The 13,392-nt window shown below is 41.1% G+C and overlaps 1 protein-coding gene across 1 annotated transcript in view; it reads left to right on the plus strand.

Moving 5' to 3' along the window:
• Positions 1-13,392, plus strand: part of LOC117829367 (trichohyalin-like) — a 151,585-nt gene that overhangs the window by 17,532 nt on the left and 120,661 nt on the right. The gene's annotated exons all lie outside the window — the stretch shown is intronic.

A 13,392-nucleotide genomic window follows, 5' to 3' on the forward strand; every position in this document is an offset into this window, starting at 1 on the left:
GGTTCAATATGAATGTATCAGAGGTTTGATGGGGCGACTGAGTGGACCCACTGCAGTGCCAGCATGTGAGGTGATGACAGAGGCATTACAGAGGCGAGACCGGATCACTGTAAGGCTGGAACAGCGCTGTGTGTGCAAGTGAGACTCCCGCTGTGTGCTAACCTCTCGTGCTTCTGCAACACCGTAACCAAAATACCTGGACCCACCGATTTTACGCCTTTGAGGTATCACGAGTGAATGGCGGTGGAGCTGAGTTATGGCCCTGTTGTGGACTCCCAACATAGAAAGGGCTCCTGACATCAAGCATTAGTTTCTGAGGAGGCATCAGAAAGCCACAAAGATGGCGGTCAGCACAGAAGAAATGCTGACTCCAGCTGAGTTTGGGCTGATTGGAAAAAAGGGAAACAGGTTGAGTCGAGGCTAAAGCTGCGGTGCCTACAAACGACTACGACACGAGCGCCTGTCAGTCAAATCAGCCACGTTGGTATCAGACTGTAACTGTTTTTAATTCTGCTTTTAATACAGACTCAAATAAGGTTTCCTGGTTTTGAGTGAACACTCATGGAAGTGCTGTTTTTTGCACTTTATTTTTCTGTGGTGTTACCGCTCGGTTTGTATACCATACAAGCTGTGGCAGCAGTTGATCTGTGTGTTAGTGACTGCTCTGTTGAGGTCAGCGAGAGAATGTGGGAACTCATTTCAGTTCTGCATTAAAAACAGCTTCTGAACCGTGTGACCTCTTTCACCCCCCCTCTTTCTTCCTCTCCATCTCTCGCACACACACACTAACATGCATAGACATATGTATGCGTATTGGAGGCAGCTGCTTGCAGAAACGCAGGACTGGGAGTGAGAAGAGGGAGCACTGGAGGTCAGGAGGTTGCGATGGTTGACTATGCTAATGCTGTTGTTAATGACTTTGCTGTGAGTGATAATTGATCGTCTTCATTACCATATTAACTTCACTGCCCCCCCTTTTCCCATACCACCCCCCAGCTCCCACTCTCACTCTATGCAGTAATGGATGCCCCCGTTTGATCTTTCAAATAATGAACTAATTAGCTTAATTAAAATCAATAGAGGTGCCAATACCGGGTTACACATTTCAGGGATGCCGTCTCTATCTGAAGGGAAAGGAATTTTCAGAATGAGCGGGTGAGAGAGGATGGATGGCAGGAAGTAAACAGTGCAATACATAAACATTAGAAAGAGGTAAAAGGTTAGGAGCAAGAGGAGAGGAGCGAGAGAGCCAGGCAGATGGACGGAGAGGAGGAGTGTTAGTGGGATAAAGAGGCTGAGGTGGGTAAATTCAAGGAAGTATTTGGACTCTGGGAGATGGAAGTTCAAAGTTACTCGAGCCCAAGAGTTAATACATAAAAAAGTGGACAAGGGCGAGGACAAGGAAGGCAGAGAGAAAACGACAGAAAATATCAGTGGAGTGGGGGGGGTGCCAAGGAGAGGGGATTCTAAACGAGAGAGAGAGGGCGAAAGAGGTTCCTAATGCTGATTTATGAGTGCTTGACGGTCGTTAGCTGGAATAAATGGCTTGTAGGAGTGGCTCGAGCATTACTCCCTGTACAGGATACTAAGTGCATTGTAAGGTCAGCCATAAGGCCAAACTTACATATGTAGTGCACTGCCCTTGTAAACCTTTGTTAATATATCAGCCAGAGGATGGAACTACAACTCGTCCATCTGATACAGAGAGGCTGCAGCTCTGATCTGTAATCATCTCTTTCAGTTTAAACCTAAAAATAAAACAGATGTGAAGTGGACTAAACTTAGAGACGGACATTATGAGCACTTCTTTAGACTGTGGTTTGTTAAAACATAGTGCTGAAATTATAAGACAGTGAATTGATAGCCAATCGTCAAAACAAGCATCTATAAGAAATGTATTGGAAATATTTAAATGTTAAAATGAAGCCACTCATTTGATTTAATCAGACATGTTGGCAGGTTTCTAAATGTACTGATTTCACATTATGTCATCCTGAAAGCTTCCCTTACAAGCTTTTAGCTGCTTATGAAACATACTGAAGTTTATGATGAAGTCTATGGTCATTCTTAAAGCTTGTGCAGGTTCTTCTAAGGCAAATATCGCTTTGTCTACAGGGGGCGTCAAAATCAGGGCAAACCAAATTTTCTTGTAGGAGTTTTAACTAAAATGTATATTTCAACTGTTGGCTGACCAAAATGAGCGGCCTAACATCAGACTTCCCCCAGATCTGTGTCTGGTCCGTCTCTGATCCACTGCAGTCTGGCTCCGTGCTCAGTCATCAGTCAACACAAAGCGGCAACCTTCAGTTTCAAACTATGAAGCCCATCCAAAAGTGTTAAAAACTGCAGTTCACCGAGCATACGCTTGAGGCTGGCTGCAGAAACACCAGAAACCATATAGACACCCATTCAAAGAAGACGATCTTTACAGCAGAAATAAACATGTTTACAGCCTGGTTCAAAAAACGTCTTGGGTCTACCTACATAATTTCTCTATCTGCACACACTGTACAGGGGGTTAATTTTTTTCTAATGCAACAGTTCAGAAGATATCATGATTAGGAGTTTTGCCCGAATAAGGACATGACTGAATTGACTGACAGGCAGGAACACATAGCTGTTGGCTTGGAGGCTCAAACTCCTCCTCTTTACCTCACACTAAGCTTGGTTGAGTTCAGAATAACCAATATTGCTCCCGCCGCCGCCGCCGCCGAATGGCTTCAAAACAGCGCTCACAAACAGATGGGTGACATCACGGATACTACATCCATTATTTATACAGTCTATGGTCAACACCCACCGGTTGCGTTTTCATAACGTTGTTGTTGTAGTTAAGTGAAATACGATCTGGTGATGACACAGAGGGCCTGATCTACTAAGATCCCAAATAACGAGCGCTAATTTGCGTGTGCAAATAATAATTTTGCACGTGCTATTTCTGGGCGTGTTGCGGGTGATCTACTAAGATCTGCCAATAAACTCATCTACTCTACTCCAAAATGCAATCAGTGTTTTGATGGAGTTTAGAGAGCGATTTGATGAGGCTTAGTCTGCCACTCTTGCTCTAGAAAAGTTAGGCGTCAGTCGCCTCACTGTCCCAGGGAGCAACTTTCGGGTGAACGTTTTCAATGCCTGATATCACCATCCAGCAACTGTCCCAAAGATTCACCAGCTTAAATGGAACTGGGAACATGTTTGAGGCAATTCAACCCAACACACTGCTGCAAGCACGAGATGAGGAGTTACGCAGAGCTGCCTGGCGCAGCTCAGTGAGCGCTCATTCACGTTAAGACTAAGTAAAAACCCCTTGATGAGCACGATGGGACAGAATAGACTGAGTGGACATGTCATGTTATTTATTGAGAGTGACAGATCAAAGAAAATGGACATACAGTGCATCGTGGACAAGTCCACGGAGCTTAAGGCTCATCCAAACAGTGGTGAGTAGGCCGAGTACTTCATATTGATTTTTTGTTTGTATGTGAACATGTGTGACGCTGTGCTAATTTTAATAAACTTTATATCTGTTGATACAGTGACCTACTGTGCTCTCATTAGTTGAAAAAGTTAAAGTGGGTGTCAGAATGATGCGGTCGCTATCCGTGGTGCTGAACTGCTTTGAATTTGTGTTGTTTTATTATTATTATTTAGTTCTCTTGGTTTGATTGACTAAAACATGTAGTAATGCTTGTAAGCCCAGCTTTTGCGGGCATGTTGTAAAGCGATGGTATGATGAGCTTTACAGTGACCGCAGCCATGTGTGAGTAACGCTGTGCCAGTTTGCACCTGCCTTTCAAACGTGCTAAATATAGACGCAAATACAACGCGCGCTATCTGCTTCAGGTTTGATAGATCACATTGCTTGTGCTAAATGATTACATTTGCATCTCCTCCTCCCAGTATTTTGCGCGTTCTGATGATCTACATGTATTCTGCATATTCATGAATGCAAACACGCTAAATGATTTGCAAGTGCTATTTTGCTAATTTGAAAGACGCAATCCTCGGTGCTCCCGGTTAGTACGTCAGCTTTGCGCGCGCTATCAAGTTAGCACTTGTTTTTATACACGCAAACCTTTAGTAGATCGGGCCCAGAGTGTTTTATTCTGAAAATCAAAAATTTCATTTTGTTTTGGTGCCTGACTTCCTGTCCCGCTCCATCTGCTCTGTTGAGATTAATGCGTCGTGCTCCGGCATCTGACAGAAATAGAAGTCTTGATCCAGAGGGCTCCAACATGCTGGATCAGAGTCGGAGCTGGAACGCAACAGAGCGGATCCAGTGGATCCAGTGGTGAAAGACTAGAATGGAAACCAATCAGATCCGCTGCTGTGACTGATCAGAGATAGACCGGACATGGATCTGTTTGAATTTGGCCTGAAAGATGTTTTTTCATTGTTGTCTGACATTTTATAAACTGAACAAATACTGTTAATTGCAGGAATGGAACCTAATTGATAGATACAATGATAGAGTTATCCTAAAACTGTTACAGTCAAAGGTAAAGCATTAGCATTTCGTGCTAACTGTGGAGCAACTTAAAGAACATGAAAACATTCCTCCTCCTCCTCCTCTAAAGGACGAAGCACAGATTTATGATATAAAGTATATTGGGCAAATGCATAATCTCCATAAACTATATACCAGGCTGATATTTCTCTCTGTCGGTTTGGTAGCACCACACTGCTTTATGTGTTTGGTTTATATACTTTTTCTCAGTCCATCTGTAATAAATCCATGTGTAAGGGAGTTTTATATTTTAAAGCTGCTGCTTGTAGAATTTGAAACATGATGACTCTGTGGCCAGTTGAGTCCCTTTACAATCAAGTATGCATCACCGTGTAAATATGAGTCCCGCTCTGCAGATACAGACACAGATAGGAAAATATATTTTCATAGGATGTCATAAGAAATTGTCAGAATACAGAGTGAATAAATCGTGTGGCGTCTTCCTGCATGCATTTATATATGTTTATCGAGTGCATTTGGATGCTCTGCATTACTGTAACAGTGAAGAAAATAAGGCATTGAATTTTACACAGCACATGTGTCTTTTTCTTCATTCTATCATCATTGTTGAATCACTTTACGCACACATCAAGCTCACTCTGGACAAAACTAAAGCCCACATTTCTGTTTCATACTTTCTCCAAACATGCAGGCCTTGACATAGTCGAACAGGACACTGGCATGCTCCTTCCAGTCACCATCATCATGAGTCGCATTATCCTTTTTCTTATTTCTTTCATTCCTCGCTTTCTGTTGTGATCCGGTGACTCACACAATGCTTGCACACACACACACACACACACACACACACACACACACGATCCTCCTTTTGTTTTTTTCTTCTCTGTTGCTTTAAGTTGACCTAGCTCAAGACAAAGGGAAGGGAGGGAAGAGGAAAAACTGGAATGATTGTGTAAATGGATGGTTGTTTTTAGAGAGAAAATAAGTAAGAAAAGCAGAAGTGAAGTGAGGAATGAAGAAAAAAAAGAGCAGGGAAGAGGAAGGCATGGGTGAGGGGCAAGTGGATGAGAGGGGAGGAGCGATTTGAGGCTGGAAACAAAACAATGGAGATGAAGGGTAAGAAAAAGAGAGACAGAAGAGCGAAGAAGGCACCTGAATCTGTGAATGTTGGAGCGTTGCCATGAAACATTTCCTCCTCTCTTTTTTCTACTCTTCCTTCTTTAATATTCTAGTCTGACTGACGGCCAAATTACACCAGATCTGTGTCCGGTCCGTCTCCGATCCGTCACGGCACTGGATCTGATAGGTTTCTATTCTAGTCAATGTGTTAACTTCCACTGGATCCGCTCCGTCGCGTTCCGCTGCGTCTCTGATCTGGCAGGTAGGAACGCAACGGATAAATAAGCAAGACTTCTATTTTTGCCGGATGCCGGAGCACGACGCATCAATCTCAACAGAGCAGATGGAGCAGGACAGGAAGTCAGGCACCAAAACAAAATTAACTCATCCGGTTAATTTTCAGAATAAAACACTCCAGATTATCACCAGATCGTATTTCACTTAACTACAACAACAAACCGTCATGATGAGCGGAGCCAGGCCTGGAGTCAACAGGTCAGAGGTTTTCAGAGGACCAGAAAGACAACATGGATGAGGAGAGGAGGAGGAGAATCCTTGATTCAGTGTTTGCCGGGGGAAAACCTCAGTCACATGACTCCAGCTGTCCTGCTCCGTGCTGCGTTTTGAAAATGCAACCGGTGGGTGTTGACGGATGAGAGAGCACGGAGCCGGATGGCAGCAGATCAGATCGGAGACGGACCAAACAGGGATCTGGTGGAAGTCCCCTGTATGTCTTCATTCTGCTGCTGTGTATCTGACACTACTTCTGTCCTATCCAGTCAAACACTGAACAGACTTCCTGTGACAGCCTGTGTTTGACCATTTTACACATCCGTGCCTCCTCTACTCGAGACTGAGATGTGATCACTCGGGAAGTATCCGTGCAGCTCGTTACAGACGGAGAACCTTCTTTAAGAAAGTGTTTCATACGTCTGCTCTGTTTGTCTTATAAACCAACTGAGGAAACTAAATGATGTGATGCAACGTCCATGTAATGTGCTCTCTGTTACGCTCACTCCTCTCCTCCTCTGTCTCTTATGCCTATTTTGACCATTACTTTAATAGTGTATTTCTTATCCACTCTGTAATCGTATGGTTGTATTACTCATAAATACACAAAGACACACACACACTCACACACACACACACACGCATACATATAAGCCCTTCCTCTAACAAATGAGTTTACCGTGGTCATAACCTTCACAAGGCTCATTATCATAGATTGCAGGCCTTTTCATAAACCTGAGACCACTGGTGACGGATTACTAACGGGATGGACACACACATACACACGCACACACTCATGCACACACACCATGAACCCTAATGAGACCTTATTCCGGACACCCAACCCCAGCTGCCTGTAAATTACAGCCGCCACTCAGCCATACATACTTAATCAGCTAATGCTGTTTTATTCCTTATTATTAATTTGCTCCTGTTTCTGATTTATCTAAAGCGCTCTGCATCACACCAATATTTTGTCTCCTTTACAGTTCAGAGAGGCAGGAAGAAAGAGAGCGAGGGAGCAGAGTAGGCCGTGTGCTTATTCATGTACTTAGGGGATTGCATCTGTAATGAATGGACTGGCTGTTTAGGCATACATAACGCAGCCTACTACTCACCTTAATAATGTAAGCAGGTCGTAACTCCTGCTAACCCAAGGGTATATAAGGCATGCAGACACAGGCACACACACTTATTGACACTCCCAAACACACACAGCCTACCTTTATTAGCCACTGACCTCCAAGTGTGCCAGGTCTTCTCATTGTCACATTGCAGCTGCATTGGTTTATGAATGTTTAATGATGGAGGCTGAAAATCCTGTGTCTTCATGTCTAATGTTTGGAGACATATAACTCAACTCACTTTATTACAATTGTTTTAAGGATGCTAAAATCAACAACTAAATAGATTAAACCCTCTTTCTTTAAAAGGTGTTAAATACAAAATCTAATCAAACTTATAATTCTTGCACAAACTTAACAAGTGTCTTAAAAAGCATCACTTTAATGGATGGAAGTCATCCTTGCCAGCTCCTCTTTTATGGGGCACTGTTTGTAAAGTTGTGCACACTGAAAATAACAGTTACATTTCTCCACATTTGGCTTCAAAACGTCATATAAATGTAGAGTGAATTATTAAAAGTCACTTTCTTTTATCACATTTAATACAATATTTGTGATCTTCTTCACATTGAACTTTTTTTTAATCATTATTATTATTATTATTATTTTAGGTTATGGTTTTGGGGCTTTTTTGCCTTTTTTTATTTTAATAGGATAGCTGAAGAGAGACACGAAATATGGGGAGTAGAGAGCGGGGGAGGACATGCAGCAAATGGTCGAGTCTGGAATCGAACCTGCGACCTCTGCGACGAGGACTATAGCCTCTGAACATGGGGCACACGCTTAGACCGCCAGGCCAATGGTGTCCCCTTCACATTTCATTTTGTTGTTAAAAATATATTTAGTTAAAATCACTATTAAATCCAAATGCTAAATATAAATATAACTGTTGTATTTGAAATCTAAACGTTAATGTTAAATCTAAATGTTAAATGTTGCTCCGCGATCCTAAATATTTACCATATATGAAAATTCACTCTGCCGCCTAGCGGAAATACCAAAATACAAGCTTCATAAAGCGCTGCAGAATTAGCAATAGCAACTTAGCTTGTCCGTACCATAGACTGGGTCAGTTCTGTCTCTGAGTGTTGTGAAATCTCTTTATGACCTCCAAAACTGCCTATCCAGCATTTTTACAGTGGGCGGTCCAGCTACAACCCGTAGGAGTCATACTGACAGACTAGGGTTAGGATATCTGTATCGCTTTATGAAGCTTTTATTTTGGTACTACTGGCGCCCAATACAAATTCACACTGCATTAACATGTAGATTTAACATTTAGATTTAACATAAATATTTATATTTATATTTAACATTTAGATTAAACATTTAATATTTATATTTATATTTAGCGTTTGGATTTAACAGTGATTTTAACTTAATATATTTTTCACAACAAAATTAAATATGAAGAAGATCACAAATATTTCTCTAAATGTGATAAAAAAAGTGACTTAAAAATTCACTCTACATTTTTTATGATGTTTTGGGGCTAAATGTGGAGAACTGTAGCTGTTATTTTCAGTGTGCACAACACAACAAACGGCGCCCCATACTCTTTTGGATGCTTTTTGTGATTAGATTTTTTTTTACTCGTGCCTTTACATGTCTCTTTAAAATATCCATCAGAAACCTGATTCAAAATCCTGCTGCTTCAGTCCTCACCAAAGCCAAGAAAGTGGATCACGTCACTCCAGCTCTGAGGTCTTTACATCGGCTCCCTGTCTGTGGGGGAAAACACTTTAAAACACTGCAGCAGCTTTATAAAGCACTGACTGCTTTAGGGCTGAAATACATTAGTGATCTCCTCATACAGTACGTACATCCAGACTACTCAGGTCATCTGGGGCGAGTCACGGAGACACAGAGTTCAGTTTTATGCTCCAGATACCTGGAGCAAAGTCTCGATCTGCTCACCTGTTTACAGCTTCCTTTTATAAGGCAACTCAGATTATTTTAATACCTATTTTTATAACACAACGCTGCACGGTCACTGTTATATTAGTCTGTCATAAATTCTTTCATTTTATTTTAGTCAGATTTTCACAGTTTTATTTTCCCTTTGCTTTGATTTCCAACCGCTTATTTTAATTATTTTTCAGTCTCTCTTCATGTGAATTTTTGTCATTATTCCTTTAATGTCTCAGATAAAACGCTTTGAATCGCCTCGTTGCTGAAACACCCTTATATTCTGAATTCACATAAACACAGTGGGAGACATACACGTACTTAATGCTAGCATATGCAGAAATGAAACTCACACACAAGCTCATATTTAAAGACACACACACACACACACACACACACACACACACACACACACACACACAGACACACACACAGACACAGACACACAGCTATGTGTTGACCTGTGAGTCATTGCTGTCAGCATTGATTTCCTTTTCCCAGAGTGACCCCTGTCACCTCAGCGATGGAGTGGCCGATATTTCACTGGAACTGCTGGGTCTCTCTCTCTCTCTTTCTCCAATGTCTCTCTATAAGTCTAACTTCCTCTCTGTATTGGCTTCCTTTTCTCTTCCACCCTGTGTTTCCTCTTTCTTTTTTAAAGTCATGCATAATAAAAAGGCATGGTCACCAGTGCTGTGTACCTCTCTTCTGAGTCGGATGTATTTATTCTTAGGTTTTCCTTCTGAAGCATTACAGCATCTTTTGACCTCACGATAACACTGCTGACCCGTGTTTCCCGCCGGTCCTTACAGTCCAGCGTTCAGCCAGAGAAGGAGACGGAGAGAGGGAGAGGTATACAAGGTTATGGCGAGGGTTATTTGAGTGCAAGGAGTCCTACTGTATCTGAACAAACAGAGGACTCAGTGTGTTTGTGTGCTCGCTCTAATTCTGAATGTTCTTTTTTTTTCAGAGCAAGCGACTGACTGTGCTACTATTGCATCAAATATATTCTTTTGAAATCCCTGCAGAGGAAAGCCAAATTATGAAGTCATTAGAGTAATCATATTTGAAATTTCATCTTCGATTCCTTTCTTCTGTATTTGATTCTGTCAGCTTTCTGATTAGATTTGGGTGATTTGTGCACCATTGGCCCTGTTTTGAAAATGAACAAAGCAGAAAGCGCAGAGACCTTTTTTCTTTCATCTGTTGTTCTTACAGCTTCATGCTGTTTCTCTTAATTTCTCATCCTTTTGTCTCCCTGACTGTGTCACCACGTTGCTGTGGTCATAAAGATGAATTTTCCAAGCAATTAGCCAGGATCAACACACTTCACACCCCTGCTCCTCTGTTGTGTCAAACTTCATCACACTTTACAGCACTTGAAAATGATTTTCCTCTTTGAATGGGTTCTAATTAATAAATACAAGTCAAACATGTGTTAGGGTGAAAATGTAACTCCTGTCTAACATGCCGGAGATAGTTTGATTTCAATAAAGCAAGTGCAGCAGTGATTTTTTTAATAATATAATTAAATATCATGTTCTTTGAATGATGTAAGTATGAACTTCTATATGCTATTAGTAAATTCAAACAATATGGAGACCTGTTTCCATACCACAGTAACAAATATCAAACTCCTGGCCACCCATTATTCTCCACAGGACACAGCTTACACCTCCATTTTTAAATAAATGTAACTCTAACATATCTCCCCTCTGTAAAAATGTCAGAAAGAGGAGGGAATATACTTTCACTTAAAGCTCTTATGAGTAACTTTAGGCGTTTTTCAACCGCAGGAACTTTACCCTGGAACCAGGGTCTAAATTTAGTTCAGGGGTATTATCTCCCCTCTAAAGGAGACCCTGCTTGGGGGGTAGTACTTTTCAAAGGTTCTGGGACTTTCGGGGGGCAGGGCCTGCAATGCTGAACGTGTCTGATTGGTAGATTAACCGCAGTGTTTTTATTCAGCCCGATTTCTCTTTCTTTCATTAGTTTTTATTTGTTCTATCTTTTTTATATGTGTGTGTACTTTTCAAAAGAAGAAGCTGTGATTCTCTTGATGTAGCAGCTTGTAACAGTAGTCTTCTCTCAGCCCACCATGATTGCGTCTCTCCCGGTGTTACGGTTTTAAAAGTGACTCTGTAAACTGGAGACCTTCAGCTGAACGTGTCAGTGTTTGTGGAGTTTACACAGCTGTTGAAACACAGAGGGAGTTCGTGGGAATGCAAACTAGTTTAGTTTTTATTAAGATTTCAAAATATCCTCATCAGATATTTAATGATCGTCTAAAGACGTTTATGAGGGATGCATCCGGCTGAAAGTCTCCAGTTAACAGGGTCGCCGTTTAAACCAAAACACCGGCTGATCTCTGCCACGTCTTTTTGAGTTCAAAAGGATTTTAAAGCCGTGTTGAAACGTCTTTGCTACTCGTGCTTATCTCCTCTCACGTGTTGATTCAGTGAATCCATCTATGATGAAATATAGCACCATCTAAAACAGTGCCAGCTGAGTCTCTTCATGCTAACAGGCTAACTGTTGTGTTGCTCATAATGATACCTGCCTGTCCGTCTGCTTCTATGGTGTCATCTGTGATGAATGGCATTCGTCTTTGTTTTACTGTCCTCTACTGGTCTGGTGGTGTAGTGCATTTACTTTTTTTTCCTTCTCCATACGTCACTGGCCTGATTTGCACAATCTACCTGGGACTTCAGCCCGCGGTCGAAACGCAGACAACAATGGGAGCACAGGAAGTTCTGGGGGCTAAAAGACCCGGAAATCTTGGTCAAAATGCACCTTTTCAGTTTGTGCTGACTTTGGTGCCCCCTGTGGACAAAACTGTTGTTGGTGATCTCATCCTTTGCATATGAAAGTAGAGTTTTTCAACAAAAATAAATCTCATCCTGCTGTCTTCAAACAGTCAAATGTATGATCTATCAAGAACCTTTTCCATGGACAATGTTAAAGGCTGTTTGGAAGCATTCTGGTAATCACTCCTCCTGACACCTACCCTGCCGCAGCAGCTTCAGACACTAAACATAACTAGATAAAAGTAATCAGTTTTCTCTCTGATGGTCTTGTTGGCTTTTGTACGTCACAAAGAGGCATCAGTGTTAATTTCAGTCTGTTTTATAAACAGCTGAAAATTCCTCACAGGAGCTTTAATATGGCAATGTCCTATGATTGCACGTTTGTTGTTAATGTTAAAAAAGAGGTATGTTCAATCCTTCACATGAAAATTAAAGAAGAACCTGCACTGTTCCTGTTAGGGTTTTCCCACAAGAAGACCTAGATCTTATTCCATCAAAATACATTCTCCTGATGAAATACTAGCTTGACGGTGTATTCTGTTTCAATGGATTAAAGACGAACCCCCATCAGTAACACAGTGGTACAGAGAACTATATAATGTTCTACCAGTGGAAAACCTCTCTGCTCAGGAAAAAGGGAACAACAGATACTGAATTTACTTTAGATTACCTTATGAAATGACAGACATGCTACAGAGAGATGGATTGCCTCTGAGTGTGAACATTGTCTAACAAACACTGGGCTGAATTGGATCTTTATTTCTTTCTTCTGTTTTAGCGGGATGTCTCCTCCCCTCTTCCTCTTTTGGGTGGGTTTGTGATGTGGTGCCAGATATCTGTTGCTCTCTTTTCCAATGTGTGTGTCACTGTTTCAGCAGCATATGCTATGAGGTATTCTGTCACGTCTTAATCTTCTTGTTTTGTTTTATTATTTTTATGCTTTGATTTGTTTTGATTTGTTTTGTACAGGTTTGTATTGTCATGTTTTGTTGTTGGTGTGCACTTTGAAAAATTAATAGAATGTATTATAAAAAAAAATTTACTGAACAAGAGAGCAACATTTGGTTAATAAAAACTAATACGAAAATTGTATTGTCTGTTTCAAAACTTCATTTTCATCAGCAGTGCTTGCTTCACTATAACTCTATGTAACTCGACCACTGCAGCTCTCTCTGTTTCGCTCATAGCAGCTTCATCCCATTGTAATTGTTCTAAAGCATGCAACATTAAAACATATTGAACATTTGGATGACCTTATTCTTATGTACTTCATATTTTTTTATGAACATCTGCTCAAGCTCGACAACATACCACACTTTAAACTTCAATCAGGGATTAATTAATCTGCAGATTATTTATTCTGATAATCAATAATCATGTAGTTTGAATCAGACATTTGTGAAAAATGCTAACATGCACAGTTTCCCAGCACCGAAAGCGGCCTCTCTTTTTTTTT

Source organism: Notolabrus celidotus, chromosome 17, assembly GCF_009762535.1.
Source record: "Notolabrus celidotus isolate fNotCel1 chromosome 17, fNotCel1.pri, whole genome shotgun sequence".
NCBI lineage: Eukaryota > Metazoa > Chordata > Actinopteri > Labriformes > Labridae > Notolabrus > Notolabrus celidotus.